The 17,671-nt window shown below is 50.9% G+C and overlaps 1 protein-coding gene across 17 annotated transcripts in view; it reads left to right on the top strand.

The window, feature by feature from the left end:
* Positions 1–17,671, top strand: part of EXD3 (exonuclease 3'-5' domain containing 3) — a 99,683-nt gene that overhangs the window by 153 nt on the left and 81,859 nt on the right. Inside the window, exon 2 of one of the 17 annotated variants that reach the window (XM_064290767.1) lies at positions 16,235–16,402. The exons of 13 other annotated variants lie outside the window; for them this stretch is intronic. The gene's annotated coding sequence lies outside the window, so the exon portion shown is untranslated. Of the gene's footprint in view, positions 1–782; positions 9,185–14,327; positions 16,403–17,671 lie in introns of those variants that run through there. 3 more of the 17 variants (XM_064290766.1, XM_064290776.1, XM_064290775.1) reach the window with 3 other exon arrangements.

Raw genomic sequence — 17,671 nt, 5'->3', positions numbered from 1 at the left:
CCTCCGCGAGTGGCCCTCCTACCGGCGCCCTCCGACAGCCAGGCCTTCCGGGCACCGAGGGGGCGGAGCCGGGGCGGGGCGCGGGGACGGCGGGTGCGGGGACGGCGGGCGGGGCCTTCGCGCTGCCCCTTTCGCGCCCGGAGAGGGTCTGGGGTCGTTGCGCCGAAGTCCGTGCCGAGCGGGGGGTCCCCGGGACACTGCCTGGGGTGGACGGGCCGCGCCTGTCGGCTTGGGGGGCCACGTCGCGTCGGGGGCCGGGCTCCTAGGGGTACCTGGGGGGCTCCTGGGGGTTCCTGGGGGGCTTCTGGCGGGCTCTGGGGGGACTTCGGGAGGGTCCTGGGGGGGACTCCGGGGGGGTCCTGGAGGGGCTCTGTGGGGGCTTCGGGAGGGTCGTTGGGGGGGGCTCCTGGGGGGGCTCTGAGGGGGACTCCGGGGGGCTCTTGGGGGGACTCCTGGGGGGGCTCTGGGGAGACTTCGGGAGGGTCCTGGGGGGGACTCCGGGGGGCTCCTGGAGGGGCTCTGGGGGTTCCTGGGGAGCTCTGGGGGCTCCTGGGGGGCTCTGGGGGGCCTTCGGGAGGGTCGTTGGGGGGACTCCGGGGGGACTTCGGGGGGGTCCTGGGGGGGCTCCTGGGAGCTTCTGGGGGGACTCCGGGGGGGGGCTCCGGGAGGCATGCCTCTGCCTCCTCCAGCGGGGTCCCGCGCAGCTGGCTGGGCACGGCTACCACGGGCCTGGGGCCCCCCACGCCAGCGGCCAGCGCTGAGAGGGGCCGAAGCCAGCCCTTCCCGGTGCTCCAGGTGCGGAAACTGAGGCCCAGAGTGGGGAGGCTGGGCGGGGCGCCCTCCCCGGAGGGCCTGCTCTGGGAGCCTGGAAGCCCCCTCGGCTGTGTGCAGACGTGCCTGGGAGCCCAGGGAGCCTCGGGCTGCGAGGGGCAGGTCCCGGCAGGGCTTGGAGTCCCTGCGGAGAATTGGCATTTCCAGCCCAGTTGTACTAAACCAGAACCCATAGTTTAACAAGAATCCCAGGAGACTCTTAAGTGTAAGGTCTTGGCAACTTGTTAGAAAATGCAGCGAACTCGAACAAACCGGGTGGAAGCCCTGGGTCTGAGACCCAGGCCAGAGGCAGGTGCTGGGGGCTCCTTCTGACTTTCGGGTTCAGGAAGTAGGGACAGGCCTCGGAGGCGGTGTGGTCAGCCAGGCAGAGTGCTTTGTCCCGGGTGCGTTAGGACCCGGGCCAGGCTGGCTGGGAGGATGCCCCTCTTGGCTTCTAGTGTCAGAGGGTGTGACGCTGCGGCCCTGAGTGGGAAACAGACGGCCATGCCCTTGGGACCTTTTGGTCAAAGTGGAGGTGTGGCCCTCGGCGCCATGGGCGGGATATGAGGCCCCGGGACTAAGGGTGCTGCTGGAGGAGGTGGACAGGGACGGGGGGCTCTGGCCAGCCAGACTGGTGAGAAGGGGTCAGTGTGGACCGGAGAGCCAAGGCTCTGCCAGGCACGCACCTCTCACCTGGTGGCCCACCTGTTGTTGCACACACCTGAGAAGCCACCAGGGGGCGCTGACACCACAGCTTCCGTGAGGCTGGTCGCCCTGGCCTCCACTCCAGCTCGGCACCTGGGGTTACAAACTCAGACAAAAGGAACCCTTGTCATTGCTACATTGCTAACGAAGAACTGAACCCTGTCTGCTGTAGAAGGTGCAGGGCACGTGGCAGGCGAGCATGGAGGCAACCTGGATCCCACCAGTGCTGATTCGCTCAGGCCCCCTTCCTGTGAACCTGGACTGTTTTAGGGGTGCGTTTAAATTGCCCTGGGCCACTTCCCTCTGCATGGTGGGTGCTCCAGCACTAGCTTCGGTCAGCTGTCTGCACTGACCCTCTTCCGACTACACTCCAGCCACCAGCTGATGTGGTCACACCCCTCTGGTCATCATGAGGGTCCTCAGCTGCCACCTTTGCCCACTGAGGTCCTATCCAGGCTGCTGAGAGGGTGCCCGTGGCAGAAGGGTCCTTGGAGAGCCCACAGGGCAATGGGGAGACCGGGGCACAGAGGCCAGATGTGGCTGAGAAAGTGGCAAGGCCCTATGCAGTGGGCCATGAGCACCACAGGTGAGGAACATGGGGATGTGAGGTACTTAGTCTCCTAGGAAGCATGTTGGTCACTAACCACCTTTTGAGCTTGGAATGTTCTGTGTTGCACCCTTCAACAAATGCAAAGGCGTTTGGGCCCCACATCCTGGCCAGTCGAGAGCACTTACAGCCCAGGACACTAAGCCCAAGACAGGACACTGAGCCCAGATTTTGAGTCTGGGACGCAGGATGCCACGCTCAGGAGGCCCAGCCTGGAGTGCTGAGCCGGGATGGAGGATGGTGAGCCCAGGACGCCCAGCCCAGATGCCAAGCCTGGCGTGCTGGGTGCTCTCTCAGGCACTGCTGGGAGGAGGCGGTTCCTTGTGGAGGGAGGACTGGGGAGCCCCACACACCCCCATTCCTGTGCCTGTAGTGGCATGCATGGTTGCTTGGAGATGAGGCTGTTCCGAAGCTGGGGACAGTGTGGATACTGGCTTGGGGCTCCCAGCCTTTTAGCCCTGAATGTGCTCTCAGGAAGCTGCCACCCCTGAGCAGGGCAGGTGGAGGGTGGCCCTTCCACCACCCATCCTGCGTGTTGGAGGTTCTTCAGTGCTAGGGTGCGCCTGTTGGTGGAGTTCCATCTCATTCCTCGTGTTTCCCCACCTGGTCTGTGGAAGAAATTCACCTCTTACAGTTGTCTGGACTGTTCCCTGACTCCCAGCAACCACTGCTGTGTTCTCCGTTTCCATAATTCTGTCATTTCAGGAATGTTAACCCACTGCTGTTGAGTCAATTCTGACTCATAGTGACCCTGTAGGACAGAATAGAGCTGCCCCGTAGGGTTTCCAAGGCTGTAATCTTTACAGAGATGGATTGACACAGTGGCTGCAGCAGCAGGCTCGAGCCTAACAACGGTTGTGAGGATGGCGCAGGACCTGGCAGTGTTTCATCTGTTGTGTACGGGATTGGTATGAGTCGGAGCCGACTGAACGGCACTTCACATTAACAGTCTTTATGGAAGCCAACTTCCACATCTTTCTCCCACAGAGTGGTGTGTTTGAATCTCCAGCCTTTCGGTTCACAGCTGAGCGCTTAACCACTGCGCCACTAGGGCTCTTTAAGAATGTTACGTGGATGGAATCGTAGAGTACGTATCGTTTTGTATTGGCTCTTTTCATTCCATGTAATTCTCTGAAAATTCACCCAAGTTGTGTGTATCAGTGGTTTGTTCCTTTCTACTGCCGAGTAGTATTCCATGAGTGGACGTAGCACCGTCTGTTTGAACGTTCATCTGTTGAAGAGTGTCTGGGTTATTTCTATTGTACTTTTTGGTCACTGGAAATAAAACTGCTATGAACTTCCATGCGCTGGTTTTTGTGTGCCCACAAGCCTATGTTTCTGTGGGATGAAAGCCCAGGAGTGAAATAACTGGCTTATGTGGTAATTACATGTTTAGTTTTATAGGAAACTGCCATACTCTTTCCTGAGTGGCTGCACCCTTTCACATTCCCATCAGCAGTGAGTGAGTGAGCCAGTTTCTCCACGTCCGCGCCAGCCTTTGGTGTCATTGCTGTTTTTTGTTTTAGTCATTTTAATAGGTGTGTAGTGATGTCTTCTGTGGTTTTGACTTGCATTTCCCTTACGGCCAGTGAAGTTGAGCATCTTTCCATGTGCTCCCTTGTCACCTGTATATCGTCTTCAGTGCTGTGTCGCTTTGTGTCCGTAGCCCAATTTCTAGGCACCTCGTTCTTGTGCTGCTGTGTTTTCTGGGTTTTTTATAGGTTCTAGGTATGAGTTATTTGTCAGATATGTAGTTTGCAAACTTTCCCCCAGTCTGTACCTTGTCTTCTCATTCTCTTAATGGGGTCTTTTGCAGAGAAAATGTTTTAATTTTGATGAAGTCCACTTTATCAGTGTCATTTTTTATGGAGTTAAGTCTAAGAACACCTAATGATTTTCTCCTGCTTTTAAAAAAAGGTTTTATAGTTTTACGTTTATATGCAAATGCGTGATCCATTTCAAGTTACTCTTTGTGTAAGCCATGAACTTTAGGCCAAGGCTCACTCTTGGCCTGTGGGCGTCCAGTGGCTCCAGAGGGCTTCTGCCACTGAATGGTCTCTGTACCTCTGTCAGAAGTCAGCAGGCGGCACTGTGTGGTAGATACGCCTAAGGAAAAGGAGCACCAAAAAAAAAAAAAAACACCAAACCCAGGGCCCTCCAGACCATTCCAACTGGTAGTGACCCTATAGGACAGAGTAGAACAGCCCCATAGAGTTTCCAAGGAGCGCCTGATGGATTCGAACTGCCATCCCTTTGGTTAGCAGCTGTAGCACTTGACCACTATGCCACCAGGGTTTCCAGGAAAAGGAGTAGGTACGTTTATATGCGCTGATGTGTAAAGATGTTAAAAACACACTGGTAAGTGAACTACATTACAAAAACTTATGCACTGTATAATTGAAGTTTCGTTTTTGTAAAATGTTACCATATTGATGTAGTGTTTGAGTAGTTAAAAAGTAAAATAATGGCAGAAATACAATAAGTCAAATCAGTAAAAACAAAAAGTGGGGTGTATTTGTGGGTTCAGTTTCCGAGTTCTCTGTTTGTTCCACTGATTTGTCTGTCCCTCCACCAGTACGCCACTGTCTCGTTACTGCAGTGACATGGGCTCCATGCCCGTTGGGTCTTACTCCTGCAAGCCCTGAGTACATGAGATTGTTAGGTGCGTTGAGTCAGCTCCGACACTTAACAACCCTGTATACGACGGAACAAACACTGCCTGGTCCTGCACCATCCTCACAATCATTGCTAGGCTGAGCCCATTGCTGCAGCCACTGTGTCAGTCCATCTCGTCAAGGGTATTCCTCTTTTTCAGTGACCCTCTACCTTACCAAGCATGATTTCCTACTCCGGGGACTGGTCCCTTCTGAGAACATGTCCAAAGTACGTGAGACAAAGTCTTGACATCTTGCTTCTAATGAGCATTCTGGCTGTACTTCTTCCAAGACAGAGTTGTTTGTTCTTCTGCAGGCCATGGTACACTCAACATTCTTTGCCAACACCATAATTTAAAGGCATCAGTTCTTCTTTGGTCTTCCTTATTCATTGTCTAGTTTTCATATACATATGACATGACCGAAAACACCATGGCCTGGGTCAGGTGCACCGTAGTCCTTAAAGTGACATCTTTGCTTTTTAACACTTTAAGAGATCTTTTGCAGCCGATTTGCCTAATGCGATGCATCGTTTGATTTCTTGACTGCTGCTTTCATGGGCGTTGATTGTGGATCCAAGTAAAATGAAATCCTTGACAACTTCAATCTTTTCTCCGTTTATCATGATGTTGCTTATTGGTCCAGTTGTAAGGATTTTTGTTTTCTTTATGTTGAGGTGTAATCCATACTGAAGGCTGCAGTCTTTGATCTTCATCAGTAAGTGCTTCAAGTCCTCTTCACTTTCAGCAAGCAAGGTTGTGTCATCTGCATAACTCAGGTTGTTAATGAGTCTTCCTCCAGTCCTGATGCCCCGTCCTTCTATATACAGTCCAGCTTCTCAGATTATTTGCGCATATACGAATTGACTAGGTATGGTGAAAGAATACAACCCTGACACACACTTTTTTTTCTTTTATTATACTTTGGGTAAAAGTTTACAGCTCAAGTTAATCTCTCATGCAAAAATTTATACACATATTGCTATGTGACACGAGTTGCAATCCCTACAATGTGACAGCATGTTTTCCCTTTTCGCCCCAGCTTTCCTGTGTCCGTCCAACCAGCTCCTGTCCCTTTCTGCCTTCTCATCCTGCCTCCAGACAGGAGCCGCCCATTTGGTCTTGCGTATCTGCTTCAGCGCCCCCACGTGTCTGTCAGTTTGTTGTACTGTGGGGGCTTGTGTGGTGCTGTGATGCTGGAAGCTATGCCACCGGCATTCAGATACCAGCAGGGTCACCCATGGAGGACAGGTTTCAGGTGAGATTCCAGACTAAGACAGACTAGGAAGAAGGGCCCAGCAGTCTACTTCTGAAAAGCATTAGCCAGTGAAAACCTTATGAATAGCAGCGGAACATTGTCTGATATAGTGCTGGAAGATGAGCCCCCCAGGTTGGAAGGCACTCAAAAGATGACTGGGGAAGAGCTGCCTCCTCAAAGTAGAGGCGACCTTAATGACGTGGATGGAGCTTTTGGGACCTTCATTTGCTTTCGGGACCTTCATCTGCTGATGTGACACGACTCAAAATGAGAAGAAACAGCTGCAAGCATCCATTAATAATCAAAACGTGGACTGTACGAAGTATGAACCTAGGAAAATTGGAAATCGTCAGAAATGAAATAGAACGCATAAACATCGATATCCTAGGCATTAGTGAGCTGAAATGGACTGCTATTGGCCGCTTTGAATCAGACAATCATATAGTCTACTATGCTGGGAATGACACCTTGAAGAGGAATGGTGTTGCATTCATCGTCAAAAAGACCGTTTCAAGATCTATCCTGAGGTACAGCGCTGTCAGTGATGGATAATATCCATACGCCTACAAGAAAGACCAGTTAATACGACTGTTATTCAAATTTATGCACCAACCGCTAGGGCCAAAGATGACGAAATAGAAGATTTTTATCAGCTGCTGTAGTCTGAAATTGATCGAACATGCTATGAAGGTGCATTGATAATTACCAGTGATTGGAATGCAAAAGTTGGAAACAAAGAAGAAGGATCAATAGTTGGAAAATATGGCCTTGGTGATAGAAACAATGCTGGAGATCGAATGATAGAATTTTGCAAGACCAACGACTTCTTCACTGCAAATACCTTCTTTCACCAACATAAACAGTGACTGTACACATGGACCTGGCCAGATGGAACACACAGAAATCAAATTGACTACATCTGTGGAAAGAGACAATGGAAAAGCTCAATATCATCAGTCAGAACAAGGCCAGGGGCCGACTGTGGAACACACCATCAACTGCTCATATGCAAGTTCAAGCTGAAACCAAAGAAAATCAGAGCAAGTCCACAAGAGCCAAAATATGACCTTGAGTATATCCCACCTGAATTTAGAGACCATCTGAAAAATAGTTTTGACGCATTAAACACTAGTGACTGAAGACCAGACGAGTTGTGGAATGACATCAAGGACATCATCCATGAAGAAAGCAAGAGGTCATTGAAAAGACAGGAAAGAAAGAAAAGACCAAGATGGATGTCAGAGGAGACTCTGAAACTTGCTCTCCAACATTGAGCAGCTAAAGCAAAAGGAAGAATTGATGAAGTAAAGACCTGAACAGAAGATTTCAAAGGGCGTCTCGAGAATACAAAGTAAAGTATTACAATGACATGTGCAAAGAGCTGGAGATAGAAAACCAAAAGGGAAGAACACACTCAGTGTTTCTCAAGCTGAAATAAAAAAATTCAAGCCTCGAGTTGCAATAGTGAAGGATTCTATGGGGAAAATATTAAACAATGCAGGAAGCATCAAAAGAAGACAGAGGGAGTACACAGAGTCATTATACCAAAAAGAATTAGTGGATATTCAACCATTTCAAGAGGTGGCATATGATCAGGAACTGATGGTACTGAAGGAAGAAGTCCAAGCTGCTCTGAAGGCATTGGCAAAAAACAAGGCTCCAGGAATTGATGGAATATCAATAGAGATGTTTTAACAAGCAGATGCAGCGCTGAAGGTGCTCACTCGTTTATGCCAAGAAATATGGAAGAGAGCTTCCTGGCCAACTAGATTGGAAGAGATCCATATTTACGCCTATTCCCAAGAAAGGTGATCCAACCAAATGTGAAAATTATAGAACAATATCATTAATATCATATGCAAGCAAAATTTTGCTGAAGATCATTCAAAAACGGCTGCAGCAGTATATCAACAGGGAACTGCCAGAAATTCAGGCCGGTTTCAGAAGAGGATGTGGAACCAGGGATATCATTGCTGATGTCAGATGGATCCTGGATGAAAGCAGAGACTACCAGAACGATGTTTACCTGTGTTTTATTGAGTATGCAAAGGCATTCGGCTGTGTGGATCATAACAAATTATGGATAACATTGTGAAGAATGGGAATTCCAGAACACTTAATTGTGGTCATGAGGAAATTTACATAGATCAAGAGGCAGTTGTTCAGACAGAACAAGGGGATACTGATTGGTTTAAAGTCAGGAAAGGTGTGCATCAGGGTTGTGTTCTTTCGCCATACCTATTCAATCTGTATGCTGAGCAAATAATCCGAGAAGCTGGACTATATGAAGAAGAACGGAGCATCAGGATTGGAGGAAGACTCATTAACAACCTGCGTTATGCAGATGACACAACCTTGCTTGCTGAAAGTGAGGAGGACTTGAAGCACTTACTAATGAAGATCAAAGACCACAGCCTTCAGTATGGGTCGCACCTCAACATAAAGAAAACAAAAATCCTCACAACTGGACAAATGAGCAACATCATGATAAACGGAGAAAAGATTGAAGTTGTCAAGGATTTCATTTTACTTGGATCCACAATCAACAGCCATGGAAGCAGCAGTCAAGAAATCAAAAGTCGCGTTGCATTGGGTGAATCTGCTGCAAAGGACCTCTTTAAAGTGTTGAAGAGCAAAGATGTCACCTTGAAGACTAAGGTGTGCCTGACCCAAGCCGTGGTATTTTCAATCACATCATATGCATGTGAGAGCTGGACAATGAATAAGGAAGACCGAAGAAGAGTTGACGCCTTTGAATTGTGGTGTTGGTGAAGAATATTGAATATACCATGGACTGCCAAAAGAATGAACAAATCTGTCTTAGAAGAAGTACAGCCAGAATGCTCCTTAGAAGCAAGGATGGCGAGACTGCGTCTTACATACTTTGGACATGTTGTCAGGAGGGATCAGTCCCTGGAGAAGGACATCATGCTTGGCAGAGTACAGGGTCAGCGGAAAAGAGGAAGACCCTCAATGAGGTGGACTGACACGGTGGCTGCAACATTGAGCTCAAGCATAGCAACGATTGTAAGGATGGCTCAGGACCGGGCAGTGTTTCATTCTGTTGTGCGTAGGATCGCCCTGAGTCGGAACCGACTCAATGGCACCTGACAACAACATCTGCTTGAACTAAGAAGCGCACGCTTCACAGGTATTTTGTGTTTATAGTTCAATCTTTGTCTGAAGAGTGGGTTTTAGGAATGGTTTTAGTCCTGGGTTAACAGAGTGTCCGGGGGCCGTGACTTCAGGGGTTCCTCCAGTCTCAGTCAGACCATTAAGTCTAGGTTTTTTTAACGTGAATTGGAGTTCTGCTCCACAATTTTCTCCAGCTCCGTGAGAGACTCGCTGTTGTGTTCCCTGTCAGGGCCATCATTGGTGGTAGCCGAGCACCATTTAGTTCTCCGTCTCAGGCTGATGGAGTCTCTGGTTTATGTGGCCCTTTTTGTCTCTTGGGCTAATGTTTTCCTTGTGTCTTTGGTGTTCTTCATTCTCCTGTGCTCCAAGTGGGTTGGGACCAATGGATGCATGTTAGATGGCTGTGCTCAAGCTCTTAAGACCCTAGAGACAGTTCACCGAAGTGAGATACAGAACATTTTCTTAAAAAACTTTGTTATGCCAGTTGACCTAGATGACACACACTTTTCTTGGCTTTAAACCACGCAGTAACCCCTTGTTCTGTTGGAACAGCTACCTTTTGGTCTAAGAACAGGTTCCTCATGAGTGCAATTACCTCATGAGTACAATTAAGTGTTCTGCAATTCCTAGTCTTCACAATCTTACCCATAATTTGTTATGATCCACACAGTCAAATGCCTTCGCATAGTCAATGAGACACAGGTAAACATCCTTCTGGGATTCTCTGCTTTCAGTCAGGATCCATTTGACATCAGCAGTGATATCCCTGGTTCCAAGTCCTCTTCTGAATCCGGCTTGAATTTCTGGCACTTCCCTGAAGATGAACCGCTGCAACGACTTTTGAATGATCTTCAGGAAAATTTTACTTGTGTGTGATTTTAATGATATTGTTTGATAATTTCCACATTCTGTCGGATCACCTTTCTTTGGAATGGACACAATCTCTTACAGTCGGTTTGCCAGGTAGTTGTCTTCCAAATTTCTTGGCATAGACAAGTGAGCACTTACACCACTGCATCGTTTGCTGAAACATCTCAGTTGATATTCTGTCAATTCCTAGAACTTTGTTTTTTGCCAGCATCTTCAGTGCACCTTGGACCTCTTCTTCAGTGCCATCGGTTCTTGATTATATGGTACCTCCTTAAATGGTTGAACGTTGACCAGGTCTTTTTGATACAGTGACTGTGTATTCCTTCCATCTTCTTTTGATGCTTCCTGCATTGTTTAATATTTTGCCCATAGAATCCTTCAGTATTGGAACTCGAGGCTTGAATTTTTTCTTCAGTTCTTTCAGCTTGAGAAATGCTGAGCTAGCTCTTCCCTTTTGGTTTTCCATCTCCAGGTCTTTGCACATTTCATTCTAATACTTTGTTTTCTTGAGCTGCCCTTTGAAATCTTCTGAACAGCTCTTTTACTTCATCATTTCTTCCATTTGCTTTAACTACTCTGCTTTTAAAGAGCAAGTTTCAGAGGCTCTTCTGATATCCATTTTGGTCTTTTCTTTCTTTCCTGTCTACTTAATGACCTTTTGCTTTCTTTCTGTATGATGTCCTTGGTGTCATTCCACAACTCATCTGGTCTTCAGTCGTTAGTATTAAGGGCGTCAGCTCTATCCTTGAGACAGCCTCTAAATTCGGGTGCGATATACTCAAGGTCATACTTTTGCTCTTGTGGATTTTTTCTAATTTTGTTCATTTTCAGCTTGTACATGTGCATGAGCAATTGATGGTCTGCTCCACAGTTGGGCCCTGGCCTTGTTCTGGCTGATGATATTGAGGTTTTCCATCATCTCTTTCCACAGATGTAGTCGATTTGATTCCTGTGTGTTCCATCTGTTGAGGTCCATGTGTATAGTAGCTGTTCATATTGTTGAAAAAATGTATTTGCAATGAAGAAGTTGTTGGTCTTCCAATATTCTAGCACACAATCTCTGGCGTCATTTCTATCACCAAGGCTATGTATTCCAACTACCAATGCTTCTTTTTTTTTTTCCAACTTTCACATTCCAATTGTCAGTAATTATCGATGCATCTTGTGTGAATGTTTGATCAATTTCATACTGAAGATGTTGGTAAAAATCTTCAGTTTCTTCATCTTTGGGCTTGGTGGTTGGTGCATAAATTTGAATAATAGTCGTATTAACTGGTCTTCCTTGTAGGCATGTGGATATTATTCTATCACTGACAATGTACTTCAGGATAGATCTTGAAATGTTCTTTTTGACAATGAACGCTACGCTGTTCCCCCTCAGTTTGTCATTCTCAGTGTAGAGACCATATGATTTTCTGATTCATAATGGCCAATTCTGATTCATAATGGCCAATTCATAATGGTCTTTTTGAGCTCACTAATGCCTAAGATATCGATCTTTATGCATTCTATTTAATTTTTGATGACTTCCAGTTTTCTACATTCCGATTATTAATGGATGTTTGCAGTCATTTCTTCTCATTTTGAGTTGTGCCACATCAGCAAATGAAGGTCCCGAAAGCTTGACTCCATCCACATCATTAGGTCGACTCTACGTTGAGGCCCTCACATGTCTACTTTGATGAGGCAGGTCTTCCGGAGTTGTGTTTTCAGTGCTGTCCAGGCTGAGGGGCTCATCTTCGGGCACTGTATCAGACGATATTGCACTGCTATTCTTAAGGTTTTCACTGGCCAATTTTTTCAGAAGTAGACCATCAGGTCCTTCTTCCTAGTCTGTCTTAGTCTGGAAGTGCCACTGAAACCTGTCCATCAAGGGTGACCCTGCTGGTGTTTGAAATACTGATGTCAAAGCTTCCAGTGTCAAGCAGCACACACGCCCCCACGGTGCGACAAACTGACAGATGCATATTGCCTGAGTGCATAGCAGTGAGAAAACAGCTGGGCACTCCAGCATGAGGGGGCACGGGGCTGTCGTGTACCAGGAAGAATACACAGACCAGGTGCTAATACCCGTGTGTGTATGTGTGTTGTGCACACGGTGCAGTGGGCCACCTCTCGGGGGCACTCCCTGCTGCCCCACCAGGAAGCCTCAGGCCCTGTGGGCCCTGAACCCTCCAATGGGCTCACTTGACTCCTCCTTCCGGTGTTTTCTCTGTCCCCTCCTTCTGTGTCCTGGACAGTGCTCATGCGATGTGTGATGGTGCACTGTACTTGTGTGTAGATGGCTTTGTCACTTGTCACTTGGGTGTTTGGTCCCTGAAGGCAGGGGGCATGTGGGTTTTCTCATTCCCCACCCACAACGGTCTTTGTGGATAGAACAGATGCTGCTGAGAGTGAGGGGTTTGCCTCTGGTGGGAGGATGGTGCTGGGGGGCGCTTCCATGAGGACAGGGAGTGAGGACAACTGTGCAGGTGAGTGGAGACTGGGGGCTGCAGGTAGGTGGTCCAGGTAGGCAGTGTGAGCTCAGTGGGATCTGGCAGGTGCTGTTGAGCACATGGCCTTGGGCCGTTCCTCACAGATCAGAGCCCCTGCTGGACACAGAACCATGCCTGATCTCATGCTGTGGCACTCAGGCCACGCAAGGCACCCATGTCACACTTTAAGGCCATGGATGGCGGGCCCTCTGGGGAGGGGCAGCCAGGCTGGCAAGCCTAGCTCTAAGGAACAGCAGAGGGGTCGGGGCCTTTGCTCACTCATGAGGAGACAGGGCAGGGTGGGGTGGACCTGAATTCCTGCAGCAGTTGAGGTGGAGAGGTGATGGCTCTCAGACAGAAGCTTGGTTTAGGGCTGAACCCAGCGCTGTTAGTTGAGAAGATGCCTGTTGGTTATGGTGTGTTTCACACAGACCGGCGTACCAAGGACCTTGTGCCCACCACCTGACATGGGCACGACCGCACCCCCATGTCTGCCCCAGCATCTGTTGTTGGGGAAACACCCTTAGCAGCTACATGCACAGCCTCTTTCCCACTCTTGCCCTGAACGTAACTCTCTGAAAAGGTGTTCTTGTGTTTCAAATCAGTCGTGTTAATTCTTAAAGAAAGGGACAATTCTTAAGTTAAATCAGTAAGTTGTGAGGTACTCCCGCTAGGATGGCTAAAGTGAAAAACAACAACGTAATAACAAGTGTTGGCAAGGGGGTGGAGAAACTGGAACTGCCGTTCATCGCCTGTGGGAGTGTCAAATGGTGCAGCTGCTGTGGAAACCAGTTTGGTGGTTCCTCAAAAAACTGAACACAGAGTACTGTAGAAAAATAAAACCTGTTGCAGTTGAGTCAGTTCCTACCCATAGCGACCCTAGAAGACAGAGTAGAACTGCCCCATAGGATTCCCAAGGAGCAGCTGATAGATTTGAACTGCCGACATTTTGGTTAGCAGCTGCATCACTTAACCAGGGCTCCTGGAGTTACCATATGACCCAGCAATTCCACTCCTAGGTATTTACTCAAAAAAATTGAAAGCAGGAACATAAACCGATGCTTGTACACGAGTGCTCACTGCAGCGCTATTCGCAACGGACAATAGGTGGGAACGACCCAAGTGTCCGTCAGCACATGCACAGATAGGTTGAGATACGGTCTGTCCACACAGGGTCACGTTACTTAGCCATAAAGAGAGTGGAGGTCCTGATAGCGTGCTGTGACACGGATGGACCCTGAGACCGTCATGCTCAGTGAAATAAGTCAGACACAAAAACCAAATACCGTATGAGCCCACTTACATGAAATATCTAGACTAGGCAAATACATAGAGACGGTACAGTGGTGGGACGGGCCGTGGGGAGGGGCCTTGGGGAGTGACTGCTGGTGGGCACGGGGTTTCATTCTGGGTGATGAAAATATTGTGGAATTAGAAGTGGTTACACACCTCTGAAAATACTAAAAACCGCGGAATTGTACACCTTCGAAGAGTGGATCTTATGGTATGTGAGTTGTCTCAGCGGTAAAACAGTCCGAGGTGAATGAGAAAACATGTGGCTCCATGTGAACAGAATTGAAACCGCCTTCTCTGTTGGGCTGAGCAGCCTCAGAACCCGGTGGTTTTGGGGGTCTGTCCCCAGGTGGCCCTGCAGTGGCCCCCCTCGTATTTGGAACTTGGGAACAGCGGATCATCTAGGTCGGAGGGAGATTGCCCAGTTCTAACTGGAACTGTTCTGACCCTTTCTCCTCCTGGCCCAGGCCGGTTTCTCCTCTACCTGCTCTGTCGGGGCGTGATGGGTGGGCGGGGTCCTGGGGGGGAGACTCAGAGTGACTGGAGAGGCCCCTGGTGTTTCCTGGGCGGGTCTGCCTCGATGACCCCAGGTCCACACTTGTCTCTGGCCGGCTATTCTCCTGGTTGAAACCAGCAGAGATGTAATGTGAACTGCACATGACGTTTTAAAATTTTTAGTAGCCACATAAAAAAAAGTAAACAGAAACAGGTGACATTAATTTTTAGTAACATATTTCACACCCACCAAAATGTTGTCGTTCCACATTGAAGTCACCGTGGAGGTCCCATGCCCTCTTCACCAGCACAAGATTTGCACGCAGGCAGTGGTATCCACGGCTGGTTGCAGGGCTGGTCCCCCCCACCCTGCTGCCCGCGATTGCCTGGCGTGCAGCAGGCGGTGCCTCTGTCCCAACCAGACGATATGGCACGGCACACAGAGCGGGGAGAGGAGGAGGGCCCTGCTGTGTCCCTGTCAAGCGTCCCCCCCCCCACCGCCGTGAACCCCTGCTGCTCTTATGGGCACGTGAGGGTGACCCAGAGACACCTGAGAGAGGAGCCAGGACACACAGCCGGGCAACTGTGAGCTGCAGAAGCTGTGCAGAAAAAGCAGCAGAGGAAATGGGCCTTGGCTTCTGAACAAGAATGCTGGGGCTAACCGGTCTTAGAGTTCATTTTCAGTTATTCACCCACAAGTGTGGAGAAAATACCATTGTGTTCTGTGGCCACGGGAAGCCCACCCTACCAGCCTGCTCCTCCTGTGGCAGGGCCGAGGCTGAGGCTGTGGGCACCGGGGGTCCTGGGGGCAGGTTCCCTTCGGGCTGGTGAAGAAGCTGTGGGCACTGGCGGTCCCAGGGAGCCCCCCGTGTGCTCCGTCTGCCTGTGTCCCCTCTCTGTGGACACTCCCAGTGGTGGCCCACTGGCACGGGTCTTCTGGGTTCTGCCAGTTTCTTGGCTTTGCCTTGCATGTCTGGCCCATCTTGGGGCATCTAGGAGAAGCTCCTCAACTGGAGAGGGTTTGGAAGACACCTGGGCCAGTCCTGACAGGTGCCTTGGTGTATTGAAGGGACAGTTCAAGCCACTGTGAAGGCCGTGTGCCAGGGTGGGACGCTGAGGGGCCTATGGACCCTGCTCTGTGCCATGAGTCCCACCTGCCCTCTTGCCCCCCGGTCAGTGTCCTCACGGAGGCTTGGACCCCCACACCTAAGCGGGGAGGCCATGAGGTGGTATGGAGCCTCTTTGGTCCCCATCTGGAGTCTGCTCCGGGGCTGGGAGGAGGGCAGACGTCCCTGCCTCTTTCTCAGCCTCTGGTGAGGTGGCCAAAGGTGGGGGTTGGCGCCTGCCACCTCTTCCTTCCAAACCCCTCCCGCTGGGCCTGGTAGGTCCCAGGGCTGATGTCATGGCCATGTCCTGGCTGTCTGCACTTGGTCCCCCACCCTCTGGCCTGGGGACTAGCTCTGTGAGCGGCTACCGTTGTCCCATGTGCTGGGCAGGGCAGCCAGGTGGGTGTGGGACTGGCACATGTGGGGGCCGGGATTGCTCTGGGGCCTGTCACAGATGCTCGGTGTGGCCTGCGTGGTTCTGGCTGGGCAGACTTCCAGCTAGGTAGCCAGCTAGGTCTCCTAGCTGTGTCGGGACCAAGGGCCTAAAAAGCAGCTCCCAGGAGGAGGTGCTGGCCTGCAAGACGCTGACATCGTGGCTGTGGCTCTGTCCCTGTGCCCCAGGTGGGCTCGCTGGTGTGCCCAGACAGTGCCTTCTTCAGCACGGAGCATGCCCGAAGGGGAAGCAAAAGCCCTGGGTGAGCCAAGGATCTTGGAGTCATGTTCTGTTGTGTTGCAAGGGCTCAAGGCCAGAGTTTGGATCAGGTTAGATGCCATTAAGAAAAAATTGAGACACTTAAACGAATTGCACATGTTGATTGCTAATTTTAGGCAAAAGTTACCAAACTGCCTGGCGGCGTGACCTCAGCAACCTCCTGGAGGGCTGGGTCCCTGGGCCCTCTGTCTTGGTGTGGAGACCGGCAGTCTGGGAATGTCAAACCACCCCCATGTTTGTAGCGAAGGACAATTTGGATTCCAAGCAGATTTTCTTCGTTTCAAGTAAGTTCAGTTTAAAACCCACAGTGGGGCCAATTTGCACATCACCTCCACCTGATCTCTTGTTCTCAGGTCATGCTGGTCCTCAGCGTTTCCTCCCCTTGTCACGCTCAGACTCCAGGGCAGAGGCCGTGGGAGAGCTGACCTTGGCTCTGATGGCTCCCATCACAGGCCTGGGTGCAGCCCCAGTCCACAGCTCCGTGCGGCTGGGTGCCTTGGCTGGGGCTTACAGAGGGGAGCGCGACGGACTTGGGGTAGACAGGAGCCGCATGCATCCTTATTCTGAGACAGGTACAGCTGCATGGACAGTGCACGCCTGGGCTCCGTGTCTCTGGTCAGACGCGCCTCTGCAGGGTGGACTCTGGGACTGCCATGGCTGGGCCTGTCCCCACAATGAGGCCTCACTTCATTACAACTGCTGTGCTGCCTTCAGCCCCATCCTGCCAGTAGATGGTCCAGAGCACAGCTGGGTGCTGTCCCCGAGGCCCCACTGTGTGCCTGCCTGTGGCTGCTGTGCCCTGAGGGTGGGCCCTGCTGCTTTCCCTGCCCAGGCTGTGATGTGTCCAGAGCCTGGCCTGCTCTCCGCAGGGGTTTGCTCCTTGCACGGATGGTGGATGGACAGATGAGGACAGTGTATGGATGGATGGGTGCTGTGTGGGTGGTGGATGGATGGATGGACAGAAGGACAGGTGAGTGGGTGGATGCGTGGACTTCCCCACCAAGCAGCCCAGCCAGGATTCCACTCTGCCAACCCCACAGATGTTGGCTCGCCCTTCATGCTGATTTTTGCTGACCCCATTAGACCCTGGGCCAGGTGTGGGGAGTGAGGAAGTCTTGTGCCCCAGAATCAGGCTGGGTTTTGTACCCAGGCCTGGTTGGCCCCACACAGGCTTCTGGGGCCCCTCGGGGTCCATGTGGGTCTGAGCAAGGCTTCTCCGGCTGTCCCTGTGGGGACCCTTTGTCAGGGCCTGTGAGCTACCACTGTCTTCCCCCAGGGCTGGAGGCCCCGCAGAGCTGACCCAGAGAGGGGGCGGAGCTGCTGGATTCCTCCTTTGGGGTTGGTGGGGGCACAACAGGTGGACCAAGGTACTCACTAGCCTGCCCTGCCCACCGGGACCCTCAGGCACATGGCCTCAGGGAATAGGGACTGGCAGGCTCGTGGGGGACTGTGGGGGCAGCCCAGGAGCCTCTCCTGTGGTCAGGACAAAGGACAGACCAAGTGGGGAGCACAGGGGGCCCTGGGGTGTCCCCTCATCCCCAAGCTGGAACCCT

This window comes from Loxodonta africana, chromosome 9 (assembly GCF_030014295.1).
Source record: "Loxodonta africana isolate mLoxAfr1 chromosome 9, mLoxAfr1.hap2, whole genome shotgun sequence".
In the NCBI taxonomy this organism is placed as follows: domain Eukaryota; kingdom Metazoa; phylum Chordata; class Mammalia; order Proboscidea; family Elephantidae; genus Loxodonta; species Loxodonta africana.
Note: the sequence above shows the minus strand (reverse complement) of the source record. Positions and strands in the feature narration are given on the sequence as shown.